Source organism: Stenella coeruleoalba, assembly GCF_951394435.1.
Source record: "Stenella coeruleoalba genome assembly, chromosome: 7".
Taxonomy (NCBI): Eukaryota; Metazoa; Chordata; class Mammalia; order Artiodactyla; family Delphinidae; genus Stenella; species Stenella coeruleoalba.
The window spans coordinates 28,945,760-28,966,789 of NC_137153.1; positions in this window are offsets into that span (position 1 = coordinate 28,945,760).

A 21,030-nucleotide genomic window follows, 5' to 3' on the forward strand; every position below is an offset into this window, starting at 1 on the left:
GTGAGGAGTTGCCTTGTTAAAAACTCTTTCTCCACATAAAAAGAAGGGTAATCTATTTTCCTAAAACACAATCCACAAGAAAATCTGATTTTATATCATGAAAAGAACATGACTATTGTGGTACTGTTACTGAAGCATGATCGATACTATGTTCCCCATGATAAAATTTAAACATATGTGCACTCTCTACATTCTGTGCCACATTTCAGCTACTACAGCAATTGCAAAATGAAAAAATATATTATTGATAAATTTCAAGACTACTTTCTTTTCCTACCTGTGAGTTAAAATTTAAAAAATAATTCTATCAGTACAGAGATGTCTCGTCAATTTGCAGTTAAGATTCAATACCCAAACCGTCTATTTAACGGCTCGGATTCCTTCAGAATATTACTTAACCTCTCTGTCATTTGGTTCAATCATATATAAAAATAAAAATAAAAGTAAGTTTGAAGTGAGGATTAAACATGAAAATATGTTAATATACTTAAAATAGTTCCTGGCATAATAATCATTAAATGAATGTTTGCTTTCATTACCATTAAGTATCATATTTCCTACTGAGACAGGCTGGGACCTGAGACCCTTTGCTGAAAGGCTTGCCCCTGGACAGAAGTCTCCTCGAGCAACAAAATACAAAGTAATTATATAGGACTAAAAGAAACTGTGTGCATAAGCAGTTGGGGCAAATTCTGGACAAAAAGATACAAAAATTAAAAAACAAGAAAAAAACAAACAAACCCAACTGCCACTTCTGAAGAGCCAGGAGCAAACGCAGGGTACTACGCATGCCGGCTGCACTCGACACCACCAAAGGAGTGGGCAAACCACCTAAAACACTCCTCTGCCGCCCCTCCGACACACCCCTACCCTCAACCCATATAAGGAAAACCAGCTTGCCCTCCACTTTGGGTAGTGAGCAAGGGAACATGTTACATTACTTGTTTTTCCTCCCTCCTATGGCTGCAGGAGCCCAATAAGGCCTTACCTGAATTTCTTGACTGGCCTCTTATCAATTTCTATTGATTGGGGAAGGCCACGAAACCTGGTCTGTATCACTATAGAGTCCTTGCATTATTCTAGACTCCCTGGGGAGTGATCTCCCTTAAACAATTTGCCTCTCCTGTCCCATGCCTTCATACTCTACTTGGAGTTGGAGTGAGATACAGGTGGAGAATACCATTGGAAGCCATTGTTCCATGTTTCTCCCTTAGATGGAACTAATCTGTCAAAAACTCCAAGTTGGGGGCTTTCTTCTCTAGTGGTGGGTGGAAGTAACATGGATAAGTATGCCCTGGTGACTGGAACTTTCCCTCTGAGGGACTGTCCCAAGGTCTATCTTGGAGACTGAATTGGTAGGCCAATTGGTCTTAGGCTGAGCTGTCCTTCTTCCACATTAATCACTAATACAGAGATCATTTGGTTTCCATCTGATGGTTAAGCTGTTTTAGTTCTCATTCTCATGAGAGGTAGAGCTCAGATGGGAAGAAAACTATTAGATCCTCTCAAAGACACACCCCTGTTGTTAAAATCTTCATATTTAGTTGATTTATCTTATTGACTCCATATATACATTTATTAGCACAAGCTATAGAAATTCATAAATCCCTATAAAAATCATAGAAAAGATTTTTGTGGTGGTGGTATTTTTTTCTGTAGATATTTTAGGAATTGAATTTTATTTTTCCATTTATATTACAGTTCAAGATTGTAAAGGGATTTCTGAGTAACACCAACTTATTTAGTCATTGAGCTGTATTTAAAAACCTCAACTAAACTTGGAGTTGGGAAGGCCGTAGAAGGAGCTCTCATGCCCTATCACTCTTGGTCAATTAGCCCAACAGGAAACTGTCAGTTATTGACCCCAACAGGAAGAGAGGGTACCTTGCACTTCTAAACAGGAAGTGCAACTCCTTTACTACCTCAGCAGGAGGAAGAAAGACTTCTTTTTTGCCCAGCATCAAGCCCAGCCAATGGAAAATGTTGCAGCTCAGCCAATGAGAAGCTGTCATCACCTGAATTTTTACTTTCCTCCAAAGAACTTTCATTGTTTCCCTACTGATGATTTCCTTTCCTTGTCCTGCCCTCCCTAATATAAAAGACTTCCATGATATGTAACCCCTTAGAGTATCCCTCTGTTTGCCAGATGAGATGCTGCCCTATTATGAATCATGTAATAAAGCCAATTAGACCTTCAAATTACTCAATTAAAATTTTGTAACGGTTGTGATAAACTAAGAGAAGTTAAAGTACCCAGGTTTCTTATTGAAGGGACACAGATATGGACAGTGCATATCAAAGAGGGAATAAGCAGCTGTAGGTACTTAGTGTTCAAGCTACCACAGAGCACTGGGGAAATTTAGAGAGGCACTTATGTAAAGCTTACAAGGCTTGTAATCCAATGACACTAACTTCTATAGATTCCAGAAAAAGTTGAATATATCAAAGTTTGACCACTCTTAAGCAGGAAAATGAAAGCTTTGTATTTCTTTATTCCCTGATATTTTCTTCATTAGGCTGATAATACACTTGGAGATCTGTTTGCAATCCCCCTAAAAAGATTATAGGTGTTCAGTGTTCCTAATTCCTTTTTCTTAAACCCTTCTCCCACTTCCTTTACTTTAGTAGGAACCCAGTCTAAAATAACTGTAAAGTGCATACACCTTAGAAAATATAGTATTTCACCAATAATAATTTAATTAATTGATTAATTAATAATTTAGTTAATATCATATATTATATAGTCATATATTTTAATTATTATAATTAAACAATATATGTTATATAATTATATATCATTATTTTGATTACAGATGCATTTAAAATATTGTTCCATTTTGTGGCTTTTGTTCTTTTATTATTTTGTTTTAAAAATATAACCTGTTACTATGTGTATATCAAGTTCAAGGGTTCTCAAACTATTTGGTCTCTAGAGCTCTTTACACTGTTAAAAATTATTAAGTATTTCAGAGAGCTTCTTTTTATTGTTATATTACCATATATCAATAGTTACCATATTTGAAATTAAAATTGAGAACTTTAAAAACTATTCATTAATTTATTTGAAATGATAATAAAAATCCATTTCACACTAACATATGTATTTTATGATATATATTTTTATAAAAGATAACTATATTTTCTAAAACAATAGTGAGAAGGGTGAGTGGCATTGTTTTAAATTTGCAAATCTCTTTAATATTGGGCTTAATGGAGACATTTGAATTCTCACATTCTGCATTCCATTTGTTGCAATGTGTTGTTTTATTGGACATACAGTAAGAGATTCTGGCCTCAAACACATATATGGCTGGAAAAGCAAGGAATATTCTAATAGCTTTGTCAGCTATTGTAGATATTCTTCTTTGATACTCTAATAAAACTTGACAAGTAGTAGTTTCCTAAAGCTTAGTTGCAATGTGGAATCTGAAACCATGCCAATTTTTCATGCTCATTTACATTAAAATCCATTGGTCTATCTTACTGTTTGAATAGATCATTTGCCCATGTGTGTTGCTGTAATATCACACATGGGTCACTTAAAAATATTCACTCACTAATGAAAATCTTCCAGATGTTGACACATTTAATTCTATAATATGTAAAAAAATCCATATCATATAATTACCACCCATATCATCAGGAAAGACTATAATTGTTGAGAAGATGTCAAAGTACCAAAATTCTAATTTTCATTAGAAAGTTCAAATCTTACCATTAGGAACAAATGATGTCAGTTATGTTCCTTGAATTGACAGGTTCACTTTGTTCATTTTTGAGAAAATGTCTGTCAAAATCTAAGTCTGACAGCCATAGCTTGTCTTTCTGTTGTTCTATCAAGTACAAATTGTGTTCAATGAAAAATGGGACAGTTTTAGCTTGTAACTCAAATAATGGCACAACTGCTTTCCTTGAGATAGCTCTCAGAGGTGTACCTATGGGTCAAGGTTTAATAAAATTAAAATGAATACTTTTTATTGTTTCATCAAGGATATTAAGCAAAGCTAGCACTTTAATATGCATACATGGTAGTGTTGAATGTAATGACCATGCATATAGTTTGTTGCCATTGTTTGATTTGTGCTAAGGCTCTAGCTGCTTTATCCCTTTTTGCTTTGGACCATCATTGCAAATATTAGTGCAGTGGAAAAAAGCAAATAATACCCTCATATTATTATGAAAATAGCTTTGGCTTCATAAACTCTCTGAAATGGTATCTGGGAACTTCTGGAGTCCTCAAACCATACTTGAGAACTGGTGCTTTAGTTCATTCCCTCTACCTGCTTAATATTATGAATGCTTTAACTACATAGTTAAACTAATACATGTATATAACTGTGACACTATAAAATGAAATTATTGAGATTTTAGAGAAAAAAATGATCATAGTCCTGGGATGCATATTTAAAATTAGATAATCTTTAATTTTCTAATAAATAAAATAAGTAAATGTAGTTTTCAATAAGTAGATATACAAATTGAGCCATACAAACATTTTAGATTAAAAGAAAAAATCTAACATGTCAGAGGATGATTGAAAAATAATTACCAAGATACAATTTCTTTGTAGTGGAATAGTTATAAACATGACAAGAAAGGACTTCCACCCCAATATATCTACTATTGTATTCTTAGTTTTCCAAAGTAAAGGTCTTATAATTATACTTTAGTGTTCACTTTCATATGTATAATACAATATAATGTCCAGTTTAGTAAATTATATTTTCAAAGTGTTTGTGTCATCAGTCTTCCTGTTATTGAAAGGTTTTCTATTAAATCCCTAAATAAAATGTACGGTTTCTGTTGGCAACTATAACTTTACCAAAGTCTCTCAGGCAGAATCAAAGAAGTCGAGCTGATGGTCAGTTTTTATCAAATGGCTTTTTCTAGTTACTCTGATATTAAAAAATTACTTGGACAACTCACCCACTTTCTCCTTTCTGGAAAAACTTGTTGACAAGAGGGTTTATCAATCTTTTTCAAAGGCAGGCAGAATTCATCTGTTAGCTTCCAGGACCTGGGATTTGGGAGGTTTTTAATTAAATTAAATTTCACTAAAAGGTATTAGTCTATATAAATTAAAAAACAAATTTTCATCCTGTGACAATGTTTTCATTTTACATTTTCCTAGAAAATTATCCATTTCAGGTAGTTTGAATGTATACTTGTTCAAAATATTTTTAAAAATTGTATATCTATTATTTTCCCTTTCATTCTGTAGTATGCTTATTTGAATCTACATTCTTCTAATTGATCTGTTTTTCTGGGATTTTGTCTATATTGTTGATACTTTCAAAGAAACAGTTCTAGATTTTGATATTTTCTATTATTTGGTTCTTTAGTTCATTGATTTCTTCTTTTGTCTTTTCTTATTTTATGGTATTTATAAAGTTTACAAAAAATATGCATTTTTTTCTAACTTTTGTGTTGAGTTCTTGCTGTTTAACATTTCTACTCTTCTGACTTAAAATGATTAAAATTCTGAGATTCTTTTAGATAGTCTCAGTGTTCTTGATTTGTCATGTTCTACTTTCATTGAGTTGTAGGTATTTCATAAGTTCCCATTTTATTTTCCACCCAAAGGGTATTTAGTCACATGTATTTAGATAATTTTCACACATAGAAGCACATACACAGTTAAAGAGTGTCAGTGTTTTTTATATCTTACTTAAGAAAGACATACTTACTTTGGGGTCATAAAGATATTCTATATTCTAAAAGCTTAACAGATTTTACCTTCTTCTTTTATGCCTTTAATCCTTCTGCAGTTGATTTTTTTGATGTAATCTTTGAGGTAGGTGTCATTGTATTCTTCCCCCCACCATGAATGTATAGTTTTCTCAGTACAGTTTATAGAAAAGACCATGCTGCCCCCACTGAATCAAAATGAAATACTATTGTATGTGAAAGTCTGTTTCTATGAAGTTAATTCTGATTGGTCAATTTGACCATCCCTGCACAAGTACCTCACTCCCATTATTACTATAACTTAAAAATATGTTTTGAAGATTACTTCAAGGTGGCAGAGTAGAAGGATATATGCTCACTCCCTCTTGTGAGAGCACTGGAATCAAGACTGACTGCTGAATGATCATCAAACAATTATACCACAGAAGTCTACCCATTGGAGTGAAGGTTCTGAACCCCATATCAGGCTTCCCAACCTGGGGGTCTGGTAACAGGAGGAGGAATTCCCAGAGAATCAGACTTTAAAGGCTAGCAGGATTTGATTGCAGGACCTTGACAGGACTGGGGAAAAGAGAGATTCCACTCTTGGAGGACATACACACACACACATCAGGGCCTGGGGAAAGTAGCAGTGACCCCAGAGGAGACTGAACCAGACCTATCTGCTAGTGCTGGAGGCTCTCCTGCAAAGGCAGGGGGTGGCTGTGGCTCACCACAGGGACAAGGACACTGGCAGCAAAAGTTCTGAGAAATACTCCATGGCATGAGCCCTCCCAGAGTCCACCCTGAGCCCCACCAAAGAGCCTGTAGCCTCCAGTGCTGGGTTTTCTCAGGCCAAAGAACCAACAGGGAGGGAACTCAGCCCCACCCATCAGCAAACAAGTGGATTAAAGTTTTACTGAGATCTACCCACCAGAGCAACACCCACCTCCACCCACCACCAGTCCCTCCCATCAAGGAGCTCACACAAACCTCTTAGATAGCCTCATCCTCCAGAGGACAGACAGCAGAATCAAGAAGAACTACAATCCTGCAGCCTATGGAAGGAAAACCACATTCACAGAAGGACAGACAAAATGAAAAGGCAGAGTACTATGTACCAGATGAAGGAACAAGATAAAACCCCAGAAAAACAACTAAATGAAGTGGAGATAGGAAACCTTCCAATTAAAGATTTCAGAATAATGATAGTGAAGATGATCCAGGACCTCAGAAAAAGAATAGAGGCAAAGATCAAGAAGATGCAAGAAATGTTTAACAAAGACATAGAAGAATTAAAGAACAAACAAAAAGAGTTGAACAATACAAGAACTGAAATGAAAAATAAACTATAAGGAATAAATAGCAGAATAACTGAGGCAGAGAATGGATAAGTGACCTGGAGGACAGAATGGTGGAATTCACTGCTATGGAACAGAATAAAGAAAATAGAATGAACAGAAATTAAGACAGCCTATAGACCTCTGGGACAACATTAAATGCACCAATATTCACATTATAAGGGTACCAGAAGGAAAAGAGAGAGAGAAAGAACCCAAGAAAATATTTGAAGAGATTATAGTCAAAAAATTCCCAGACATGGGAAAGGAAATAGCCACACAAGTACAGGAAGTGCAGAGAGTCCCAGGCAGGATAAACACAAGGAGAAACATACTGAGACACATAGTAATCAAATTAACAAAAATTAAAGACAAAGAAAAATTATTAAAATCAACAAAGGAAAAACCACAAATAACATACAAGGAAACTCCCATAAGGTTAACAGCTGATTTCTCAGCAGAAACTCTACAACCCAGAAGGGAATGGCATGATATATTTAAAGTGATGAAAGGGAAGAACCTACAACCAAGATTACTCTCCCTGGCAATAATCTCATTCAGATTTGATGGAGAAATCAAAAGCATCAATCAAATGGCATTTTTTATAGAACCAGAACAAAAAATCTTAAAATTTGTATAGAGACACAAAAGACCCCAAATAGGTAAAGCAATCTTGAGGGAAAAAAATGGAGTTGGAAGAATCAGACTCCCTGACTTCAGACTATATTACAAAGCTAGAGTAATCAAGATAATATGGTACTGGCACAAAAACAGAAATATAGATCAATGGAACAGGATAGAAAGCCCAGAGATAAACCAATGCACTTATGGTCAACTAATCTATGACAAAGGAGGCAAGGACATACAATGGAGAAAAGAGTCTCTTCAATAAGTAGTGCTGAGAAAACTGGACAGCTACATTTGAAAGAATGAAATTAGAACACTCCTTAACACCATACACAAAAATAAACTCAAAATTGATTAAAGACCTAAATGTAAGACTGGACACTATAAAACTCTTAAAGGAAAACATAGGAAGAACACTCTTTGATATAAATCACACCAAGATCTTTTTTGGCCCATCTCCTAGAGAAATGGAAATAAAAACAAAAATAAACAAATGGGACTTAATGAAACTTAAAAGCTTTTGCACATCAAAGGAAACTATAAACAAGATGAAAAGACAACCCTAAGAGTGGGAGAAAATATTTGCAAATGAATCAATGGACAAAGGATTAACCTCCAACATATATAAACAGCTCATGCAGCTCAATCCAAAAGTAGGCAGAAGACCTAAATAGGCATTTCTCCAAAGAAGACATAAAGATGGCCAAGAGGAACATGAAAAGCTGCTCCATATCACTAATTATTAGAGAAATGCAAATCAAAACTACCATGAGTTATCACCTCACACCAGTCAGAATTGGCATCATAAGCAAATCTACAGACAACAAATTCTGGAGAAGGTGTAGAGAAAAGGGAACCCTCTTGCACTGTTGTTGGGAATCTAAATTGATACAGCCACTATGGAGAACAGTATGGAGGTTCTTTAAAAAACTAAAAATGAATTACCATATGACCCAGCAATCCCAGTACTGGGCATATACCCAGAGAAAACCATAATTCAAAAAGACACATGCTGCAAATAGTTCATTGCAGCACTATTTATACTATCCAGATCATGGAAACAACTTTAATTCCCATCAACAGACAAATGGATACAGAAGATGTGGTACATATATGCAACGGAATATTACTCAGCCATAAAAAAGGAATGAAATTGGGTCATTTGTAGAAACGTGGATGGACCTAGAGGCTGTCATACAGAGTGAGGTAAGTCAGAAAGAGAAAAACAAATATCATATATTAAGGCATATATGTGGAATATAGAAAAATGGTACAGATGGAGCAGTTTGCAAGGCAGAAATAGAGACACAGATGTAGAGAACAAATGTATGGACACCAAGGGGAGAAAGAAGGGGCTGGGTGGTGGTGGTGCCAGGATGAATTGGGAGATTGGGATTGACATATATACTCCAATATGTATAAAATAGATAAGTAATAAGAATCTGCTGTTTAAAAAAAAATAAATAAAATTCAAAAAAATATATATATATATATTTTGATACCTGCTAGAACAATTCCTCCCAGCATATTTTTATTAAGTATATCTTGATTATTCTTGGCAGTTTGTATTTCCCTTATAAATTTTAGAACTGACTTATCAAAATACACATAAAAATTAGGGATTTTCCTTGGTAGTGTAATTTGGGGAATATTGATATATTTAAAATATTGAGAAAAAATTTTTAAATTAAAAAAAGTAAAAACTGCATATTCCAATCCATGAATGTGTTATACCTTCTCATTTATTTAGCCTCTTACTATTTCTCAATAATGGTTTATAATTTTCTGTGTGGAAGTCTTGTCCATGATTTCTTAGATAATCCTGGGTACTTTAAATTACACTGTTACAAAATTTATCTTTTTTTATAATACCATAATTTTTTAGTTCCTTATTGTTGGCATATAGAAATACAATTGGATTTTGTACATTGAGTTTGTATGTACAAAATTTTAAGAAGATTTTTGTTAATTCCAATGGTTTTATATATGTATTACTTTAGCTTAACTGCATGTAAAATGATGTATCTGCTAATAAGGAGGGTTTTTTTTTTTTTCATTCTCATTTTTGTACCTTATATTTCTTTTTCTTGCCTTACTGAACTGGCTAGCATCTCCAATATAATGCAATCTAATGATCAAAAATGGCACATCTTTTTCAAATTTTAGATCTCAAAGGAAAAGTTTAACTGTATATATTTTTTAAAAATTTAGCTTATTTATTAAGAATCTTATTTCTTGAATTGTGAATACAAGAAATTTAATTTCCAGTGTTTCTTACTGATTGATTTTCTGAGATGTAATGCCCTCTAAAATAAGATCAGGTACAAATGATATCTTCATAGTCTGCCATTTCTATTTCTTTTGGTATTCATGCCACTCAAACTAGGGTTCAGGGAGCTATGAGATCTCCATTCCCAGAGAGCTTGACCTTCAAGTCCTCCTTGAGCCAGTTATTTTCTACCATATTTTTATTTGGTAGACAAAGTCAACCATTGATAAACCACATCATTTTCCAAAGGAAAAGGCATTCTCCATGATTTCAGTTTTCATAACATTCAGTAGTTTTTGACTTGTACATTATAATGAAACTTTCTGGGCTTGTGCTCTCAGTCAAAAAAGCCATATATCTCTGAGGCACTAGTTGTTTATTACTCCAATGAAATATCTTCTACAGAGCAGAACTGTTCATAAATTGGCCAAGAAATCCTAGTGCTTATGGCATGACTCACAACATTTTACTCTTACCACCATAATGATGCTTTGACTATTATCCCAGATGCTTCACAGCATTTTTCTAAACAACATTCACTCTAAATGATGCCCCCATGTGTACACTGCTTGAGACTTTTGGTTTGTGTTTATGATCTAAACTTAGAGGAACAATTTGACACTGTTGCTCTGAGCTATAAATCCTAGACTAGAGGGTTCTAGGGTGCACACTCTGGTACTGGAAGTTAGTTGAGATATTGCTTGAAACCTTCAAACCATTCTCAAGCCATTGGTATGAGATATCTACTTATAAAGGATACCTTTGATTGGAAGAAAAACCTACATTCTTGCCGCTGATTGCTGTCACAATATACAATATATTCAGGGAGAGATGGTTAGAATTATGAAAGTGAGTCCTACATTTAAAATAAAAATATACAGCACAGTTATGTATACCAAGTTCTAATTGGACTTATAGACTTCTTCCATGCAAAATGCTGAAGGCAAATGGACTGTTGTGGAATTATCATATTTGTCAACATTTTTCCCCTGAGTGACTCATTGCCATGAGTAATATACATTTTTAATGTCATCTGGTTATGAACATTTTGGCAACATTTTCCTGGATGTTCAACAAGGTCACTGTGAAGGAAAACAATGTTCTTTGGCTTCTAGCAACATTGCTGTAGTGGGTCCCTGATGTTTACAAGTCCTGATATTCTTACTTCCACTTATCACTTAAAGGATGGCTCTTTAAAAGGGAAATTCCTCTCTGTTTAAATTTGTTAGCTCAGGGGTCATGTGAAAAGTTGTGTTTGAAGGACACTGTACTTTGTGTGGCAACTTCTGGCATTTATCGATTTAGTTATTTCATCTAATTTTTGCATTTGTAAATTTTTTTACAATGATAAAGACCTGATAGTTTGAAGGAGTATTTATTATTCTAAGAGATAATACTATTATTACTTCTTTTTACTGTTATTCATAACAAAGAAGCTATGTTTGGAGCATGAAGTACAAGGAAAGAATAGTCTCATTGCTTGAGAAAGATGATTGAAGGATAATAGATGACATAGAGAAAGAAGAAACTTAATGCCATTTTCTATCATAACAGAGCAAATGCACATTTTCTTTATATGTTGTAGGAAATAAGAAATATTTCCCTAATACATGTATAGACTTTGTATATAACAAATATATTTAAATGAGTCAGAGCCTCAGGTCAAGATTGCTTTTGCTTGGAAAATCCTTAGACATTCCAAGCTCTTGAAATTAGCAGAAGATTCGGCAAGACCATATTGCAGAACAAAAATAAATTTTCCTGGTTGAACTGATATTTACAAGAGATTTCCCTCATGGCTGCAACAGAAATTGACTGAGCCCAGGGCCAAAATACAGAGTTAGTGCCTTGGACCCTTTCCTGTTTTCTTGTTTTAAATTCCCTCTTCTAAAAGCACCATCTTGCTTTTTACCCCTCTATAACTCAGGTGTCAGTAAAAGAGAAATTAGAAATAATAATAATTGATAATAATAATGGCAGAGACTTACTGAACATTTAATATCTGTGTCTGAGGATCAAATAGGGTAATTCATTTGAAGGTCTTAAACAGTATCTAGCATACATTTACTGATGAATAAACATTAGTTCTTACTGTACTTCTTAATTCCTTAAAAAACACTTATTAGATAATGTTTTGGGGTTTTTCTCCAAATGAGTTTACCTTGGCGTTCAGTACATAATGAAGCCTGTCTTTGCTTGTCAGATTTAGTCACCTTTATTTTAGCTCTTTTAAAATGATTTCTCCACTTTAGACAGGAGATTCTTGTGACTGTCCACAATGTTCCATGATTGTCTCTGCATCAAGCTCGTTGATGTGACACACAGACTCTCTCCTTCAATTTCTACTCCATTCTGGATTCTTCTCTGAGTTCTCTATCATCAGCTTGACCTGGTGATTCCTATTCTTGTTGCTTCATTTCCTGGTCTCACTAGTCCATACATAGTGCCCGTACCATTGGTGGTCTTGATATTCATTATGCACATTTCCTGTATACACACTCAGGATTGCAATCCCGTGAGGAGACATTGATTAAACGTTTTTCTTGCAGTCCATAGACCTAGTAAAAAGTCAGATGTATGATTTATGATCAAAATTGTTGAGTCATTCATTGAGCTAATTTTTAATGGCTTCTTTTTTAGATCATAAGTACAAAATTCACAAGTATTTTCAAATGTAGTCTTTAATATGACTCATTTCACAGAAGTTTTTTGGTATAGAAACATCTATTGTATTCTACTTTAAGTACTATTCAGTCTTTCATTTGTTTATACCATCAGCCATCACAAGAGTCACTGTCTGAATCAAAGTAATGTGCACAATTTATTATTTAGAATAAAATGAAACAGGGAAAATTTTCATTTTGGAGACCTTCAGGTAATGATGCATACTCAATCAGCTTCATCATTCATTGTAAGAGCCTTCTATTGAGAAGGACACAATAAATTTATGAGAAACAGTGTACCACTGGCTTAGTTCTCAATTCCCAGGTAACTTGTCAGACATTCTATATTTTAATCATTATCTGCTTCATGAGCCAACAGGACAAGCAACTATCACATGCTAGCCATCAAAAAGATGCCAACACATCTAGAAAGATTATATCCGTCACTCGATTTAGTATGATAGCTACATTCACAGGTCCTAAGGCAAATAGAATCTTATTTCAGTGTCCCTCAAACCTCCAGTTTCTTAGTAAAACCTTAAGGACTGCTGACAAGGCAACTTCTGGGTTAGGTCCTCATCTCTGAAATTTATTTGCTCTGGATTACATTCCTATGAATTCTGGAGCAAGTTGGAAGTTGCATGAGTATCAAAGCTGAATTAAAGAAATAATCTGTAGAAAAACTCTTTAATAACTATAATCTATGAAGTCCTAGATAGATGTCAGATGTTTCTTCGTATTTGTTGTGAGGTCCCATGCAGCTTCATAACTTCGTGTATAAGCAGGAAATGAAAATTATAATTTATAAGAACCATAATTGAAGTGTTTTTTTTTTCATTGTCAATTAGAGTGAGACTCGGAGAGAGAAATATTTCCCATATTCAAGAGAATATAAAAGTACAGATCCAAAATTGCTTCTTTCCATTATCTTTTAATATCTAACACTCAAAATATGCCTTTTATTTTCCCAGTTTGTATACATGAAACCAGGAATCTGAAAACCCACATCGTAGCATATGCAGGTTTCACTCAGTAGTTTTTTCTACCCTTTATAAATTTGTATATTGTAATCATATACACAAAAAGGTTGTAATATATATATATATATTAATCATAAACACAAACAGGTTGTAAAAATTTGCATTGTAGTAAAAATATCATTGAGAACAAAGTAGATACCAGGCACTTACTATGCACATACTCAGGGTAATCTCATGGGATAAGTGCACTTTTTATTCCCATTTTTATAAGAAAATTATTTCTCAGATTAGGTAAATGCCTCAAAGTTATGAAGCTAAAAGTATCTGAGCTGCAAAGACTATGCCCTTCCTTCTGCCTTTTCTTCTACTGAAAAAACAAGGAAGCAAGTTAGTTGTCATTTGTTTGTCCCTCCGAATTCTTCCTCACACTTGTCCATCTTTTGTGTCCCTTGGGATTTAAGGTGGGTTTGGTTGATGGAGTTCAGCAAAACATGAGGGGAGAGGAAAAAAGTAAGGTTAGGGTTCTTATTTCCTCCCTGCAGGGACACTGAGTTTGTTAGTTTCTTTCTTTTTTCCTTTCTTCCTCCCTCCCTCTTTCTCTCTTTCTTTCTTTCTTTCTTCCTTCTTTTCTTTTCTTTTCTTTTCTTTCTTTCTTTCTTTCTTTCTTTCTTTCTTTCTTTCTTTCTTTCTTTCTTTCTTTCTTTCTATATAGGAATATAGTTGATGAAAGTCAACAACTCATGTCAGGCAGTCCTTCCACACAACACTCTTTGTCTCTCTCTGGGTTCTAATAACTGGTCACCACCTCACCCCTTCAGGCTTAGCAGTAGTAAAGGCACCCCTGAGTTTGTAGCTGTGGGATACAGCATTATCCTATGCAATTTGAGTGTCATTTCTTTCTTGCCAGTATTCTGATAGATATATGGAGTCCATCAGAATCTGTTTCAGTAGAAATAAATTGTATAATTCATGTGTATTCATGTGAAATTGTCTTATCCCTATAAAGAGGATATAATCACAGGATATTATAAGATGCATTAAGATAGACATATCAGACCACTTAGCACAATTTCTGTCTCATATAGAGTATTTCATATATTTAGTTAAAGCAAAATATGAATTAATAAATACTTTAAATAGTCAAATTACTAATCTGTCTTACCATGCTGCTATATGAATAGATTCTGGTACTGTCCCTCAGATTTTCTCATTCTCTTTCTGCTGTCCTGCAATTCAGGACACATGTTATGCTCTAAAATTTTTAACTAGTATTTTAACTGACCTGTGTTATCATTCCATATCAAATTCAAAATGATAATGACATTTCCCAAAAGGGCCATGGGGAAATGCAATTTATTGAAGAATAAAAGTTTGGGGTTGCTTCTGCTAAGCAGAACATAGATTTGAGTAAAATTAGAAAGTACAGTGTCATGTTCATTGAATACTGGGAAGGTGACAGACTTAGAGAGATCATTAGTATCAATGATGACACAAAAATGTTTCAGTATCAACCCAGCTAAGCCAGATCAGATCTGTTTACCTCCTTCTTTAAGTTTCAATCATGTTCACTGTTATTTGTATCCTTTGGTAGTAATAAAAATATTGCAAATAAGATTTTCCATGAAGACGGGGCTTCCGTGGTGGTGCAGTGGTTAAGAATCCACCTGCCAATGCAGGGGACATGGATTTGAGTCCTGGTCCAGGAAGATCCCACATGCTGCGGAGCAACAAAGCCCATGCACCACAACTATTGAGCCTGCGCTCTGGAGTTCACGAGCCACAACTACTGAGCCCATGTGCCACAACTACTGAAGCCTGTGTGCCTAGAGCCCGTGCTCCACAACAAGAGAAACCACTACAATGAGAAGCCCGCGAACCGCAATGAAGAGTAACCCTCACTCGCCACAACTAGAGAAGGCCAGAGAGCATCAACGAAGACACAATGCAGCCAAAAATAAATAAATACAATTAAAAAAAAAAGATTTTCCATGAAGATGTTGATGGCACTGTCTGGATTTCCTTGTCCTTTTTTCAAACATGTGAATACCATAAACCAATGATGCTCAATCTAGAAAAAAATCTAGCTTAGGGAACATTACTTTGGCAAACTATCTGATTCTACCCTTCATGGATCCCCATCCTACAACAATCATATCATCTTCTATAATGCTTGGTACCTTGACATACCCCCTATTACCTTGCAACGGTTACTTTAATGTGTCTCCATTGTTGGATGTGGCCCTTTATGAGCATAGCATAGAACATGACATATAGGAAGAGCTCAGTCAATGTTTGCATAATTTAAGTAAGAAAGCCATGACAACAATTAAAAATAAGGTACTCAAGATCTGAGACTATGTTTCATGGATAGTAAGGCATCATCTTTAACATGATCCCTGACATTTTCTCTGATAATTTTGATTTGGTTTTATGGGAAAACCCCAAACATTTCATACTAAAGATAGGCAAATGGGTACCTAAATCACCTTACTTTATAGTTTAGCCTTATTTATGTCCTATTACCCTGCCCCATTCATAATATGATTGTCAAAAATATTTATTTTATTTGCATTTAGAGCCACATACATGTGTAATAATTTTTACTTTAATCATCAAGCATAATTCAGAAAGCTCAAGAGGAGGAGGAATGTGTGTTGTATTTAACACACTCCATTTTTTTTTCCTTCTTGATGTTTTAAGATTCCTTCTTGTATTGTTTCCCTCTCTGAAAATATCTTGATTTTTCTTCCTTCTTGAAGAATATTTCCACTGGAGGTAGAATTCTGGATTAACAAGTCTTTTATTTTAATACTTGAACAATGTTTTGCTACTTTCTTTTGGCTTCCAGGATTTCTGATGAAAAATGTGTTGTCATTATAATATTATCCCCCTATAGTTAAGCTATCATTTTTCTGTGGCTCTTTCAGGACTTTTATTTCCTTTATCTTTAGTATTCAGAAATTTGAATGTGTTTTGGTGTGGATTTCTGTGGATTTATCCCTTTTTGGAGTTCACTTATCTTCTTGAATAGGTAGGTTTCTGTCTTGTGCCAAATTTGGGAAGTTTCACTCATTCTTTTTTTCTTTTGAAAACAATTTTCTTAGAGCAGTTGTGATTGTACAACAAAATTGAGAAGTCAGTACAGAGATTTCCCATATACACTCTGACTCTACACAGGCACAGTTTCCTCCTATATCAACATATTGACCAGGGTGGTACTTTTTTTTTTTTTTTTAATTTAGCCAAGGATAAACCTACATCGACACATCATAATTGCCCCAACTCCATAATTTACCTTAGCATTCATGCTTGGTGTTCTATGTTCTATGGTTTTGGACAAATATATGGATATAATGACAAACATCCATGATTATAGTGCTATACACAGTATTTTCACTGCTCTAAAAATCTTCTATGCTCTGCCGATTTGTCTTCCCTTCCCCCCCACCCCCACAAATACTAATTGTCTCCATAGTTCTACCAATTCCAGAATACAATATAGTTGGAATCATATAGTAGATAGCCCCTTTATGTTTGTTTTCTTTCACTTAGTAATATGTATTGAAGTTTCCTCCATGACTTTTCATAGCTTGATAGCTCATGAATGTTTTCAGTGCTAAATAATATTTCATTGTCTGGATGTGCCACAATTTATTTCTCTAACTACCTATTGAAAGACATCTTTGTTGCTTCCAAATTTTGGAAATTATAAATAAAGCTGCTATAAACATCAGTGTACAGGTTTTTGTATGTACATAAGCTTTCAACTGCTCTGGGTAAATATCACGGAGTGTAATATTGCATCATATAGTTAAAAGGATGTTTAGTTTCATAAGAACCCACAAAACTATCTTTCAAAGTGGTTGTACCATTTTGCCTTCTCCCCCAGCAACATATGAGACTTCCTGTTGCTTCATACCCTCACCGACATTTGATGTTATCAGTGTTTTGGAGTTTGACCATTCTAATAGGTGTGTAATAGTATCTCACTGTTGTTTCGATTTGCATTTTCCTGATAACATAGGATGTGAAGCATCTTTTCACATATTTATTTGCCATCTGTATACCTTCTTTGGTGACGTGTCTATTAAGGTCTTTGGCTCCATTTATATTCAGGTTGTTTGTTTTCTCATTGACGAGTTTAAGAGTCCATAGTATATTTCATATAATAGTCTTTTGTCAGATGTGTCTTTTGTAAATATTTTCTCCCAGTCTGTGGCTTGTTTCCTCATTATCTTCAGATGGTCTCTTGCAGAGCAAAAGTTTTTAATTTTAATTAAATCCAACTTAATTATATTTTTCATGGATAGTGTCTTTGATGTTGTATGTAAATAATCAATGCCATTCCCAAGTCACCTAGGTTTCTCCTATGCTATTTTCTAGGAATTTTATAGTTTTGTGTTTTATGCTTAGGATTATGAACCATTTTGAGTTAATTTTTATGAAGGGGGTAAGGTCTATGTCTGGATTTATTTTTTTGCATGTTGATGCCCTATTGTTCCAGTACCATTTGTTGAAAAGACTATATTTGCACCAATGTATAGCCATTGTTGATATTCATAAAATAACTTGCTGGAATTTTGATTGGTATTGGACTTTATATATAGATCACGTTGGGAATATCTGAACTCTTGACAATGTTGAGTCTTCTTATCCATCAACATGTATTTTGTCTCCATTTATTTATTTCTTTTATGATTTTGTTCATCAGAGTTCTGTCATTTTCCTCATACAGATCTGGTACATATTTTGTTAGATTTATACTTAAGTATTTTATTTTTTTGTGATGCTAATGTAAATAGTATTGTGTTTTTAATTTTAAGTTCCATTTCTTCATAATTGTTATATAGGAAATCAATTGACTTTTGTATATCAACCTTGTATCTTGCAACCTTGCTATTATCACTAATTAGTTGAAAGAATATTTTGGCTCACTCTTAGATTTTCTACATAGACAATCATGTCATCTGTAAACAAAGACAATTTTATTTCTTTCCTCTCAATCTGCATGCCTTTTCTTTTTTTGTTGCATTAGTAAGGACTTTCTGTGTGATAATTTCTTCTTTGTCATGGTGTATAATTCTTTTTGTACATTTTTTTAATTCAATTTTTTTACTTTTAAAATATTTTTGTATCTAAGCTCATGAGAAATATTGATCTGTAGTTTTCTTTTCATATAATGTCTTTGTCTGTTTTTGGTAATAAGGTATCACTGGCCTCAGAATGACTTAGCAAGTATTCTCGTTGCTTTTATCTTCTGAAAGAGATTGTAGAGAATTGGTATAATTTCTTCCTTAATGTTTGGTAGAATTCACCAGGAACCCACCAAGGCCTGGTGTTTTCTATTTTGAAAGAGTATTAATTATTGATTCAATTTCTTTAATAGATATAGACCTTTTCATGTTGTGGTTTGAGGGCAGATATTGTATAACTTCTATTCTTTCAAATTTGTTAAGGTGTTCTTCATGGCTCAGGATATGGTCTATCTTGGTGAATGCTCCATGTGAGCTTAAGAAAAATGTGTATTCTGCTGTCATTAATTGAATTAGTCTATAGACGTCAATTATATTTAGTTTATTGATAATGTTGTTGAGCTCAACTGTGTCCCGTTCAACTGCTTTTCTGCCTGCTAGATCAGTCCATTTCTGAAAGAAGGGTGCAGCTATTATTTCTTAGAGTAGTTCATGAGAGGATGGAATCCTCTTTCTCCTCTCCTTTCAGGATTCTGATTGCAGGAATGTTAGATTTTTAAAAATATTTTATTTATTTATTTATTTGGCTGTGTTGGGTCTTAGTTGCAGCGCATGGGCTCTTCATTGTGGCATGTGAGATTCTTTGTTGTGGCTCAGCTCTCTTTGTTGAAGCACACAGGCTTCTCTAGTTGCAGTGTGTGGGCTTCTCTTTAGTTGTAGCACATGGGCTAGCTAGCTGTGACATGCGGGCTTAGTTGCCCCTCAGCATGTGGGATCTTAGTTCTCTGACCAGGGATTGAACCCATGTCCCCTGCATTTGGAATGCAGATTCTTAACCACTGGACCACCAGGGAAATCCCACTAATGTTAGATTTTTGTTGTTGTTATAGTCGCACAGGCTGCTCAGGCTCTGTTTACATTTTTTTTTTCTCTTGTTTAGTTGCTTAATTTCTGTTTTTCTATCTTCAAGTCCATGGATTCTTTCCTCTGTCTTCCATTTTGCTGTCATGCTTACCCATTCAGTGTTTTATTTTGGCTACTATATTTTTCAGATATTAAATTGCCATTGAGTTCTTTGTATCATCTATTACTTTGTTGGGATTGTCTCCTTTTTTTTTTTTTAATTTGTTCCAAATGTGTTTATAATTGCTCATTGAAGTATTTTTATGATAGCTGCTTTGAAATATTTGTCAGAAAAGTCTAAAATGTCTGTCATATCCGTGTTAGCATATGTTGTCTTTTGTCATTCAAGTTCAGCTTTTCTGGGTTTTTAATATGACATGATTTTTTTACTGAAATTTGGACATTTCATATTAGTTATGAAACTCTGGATCTTATTTAAGGCTTCTATTTTAGCTGGTTTTCTCTGACACCATTCCATCCGTAGAAGGGAGTATGGCATCATCCTTTTACCTCCAGATGAAGGTAAAAGCCCAGTTGGCCTCCATTGACATCCACAAAGGAGTGGATAGAAGAGGGAATGAACAGAATCTCATAGGAGCTTTTGGAGGGAGCATGATCCTGCTGACATCTTGATTTCAGGCTTCTATCCTCCAGTACTCTGAGGGAATAAATTTCTATTGTTTTTAAGCTACCCAGTTTGTGATCATTTGTTACAACAGCTACAGAAAACTAATGCAATTGTCCCTATAGAAAATCTAATGGAATCTACCCAAACTCAAATAGAGGTAATAAAGTTTAGCAATATCACAGAATATAAAATCAATAGTATTATATAAATTAGTAATAAACAAAGATAAATTAGTGTAAAAATAAGAAATATTTGGGAATTAATCTATTAAAAGAAATAAAAGATGTGTACACTGAAAATTTTAAAGCACTGATAGATAAGTTGAAGGAGATTTAAATAAATGGACTCAATTTTGTTAAGACATAAATTCTGACCAGATTTATACATAGATTCAATATAATGCCTAACAAATGCCCAGCAGGGTTTTTTTCCTTTTTAAGAATCTGAAATATTGATTCTAAATTTCAAATGGAAAAGCAAATAGTCAAGAAAAGCAAAAACATCTTTGAAAAACAGGAACAAAGTTTGGAAAACAACACCACTTGATTTTTAAAAATATGTTAAAAACTATGTCAATCTAAAAGAATCAATGAAATAGAATTAAGCATCCAGAAATAGACCTACAAATATTCATAGGCAATTTCATGGAGTAATTTTTTCAACAAATGATGCTGTAACTATTGGATAGTCACTAGAAAACAAAACAAACAAAACTTGAATTCATACCTTGAACCATATTCAAAAATTAAGCCAAAATAGAG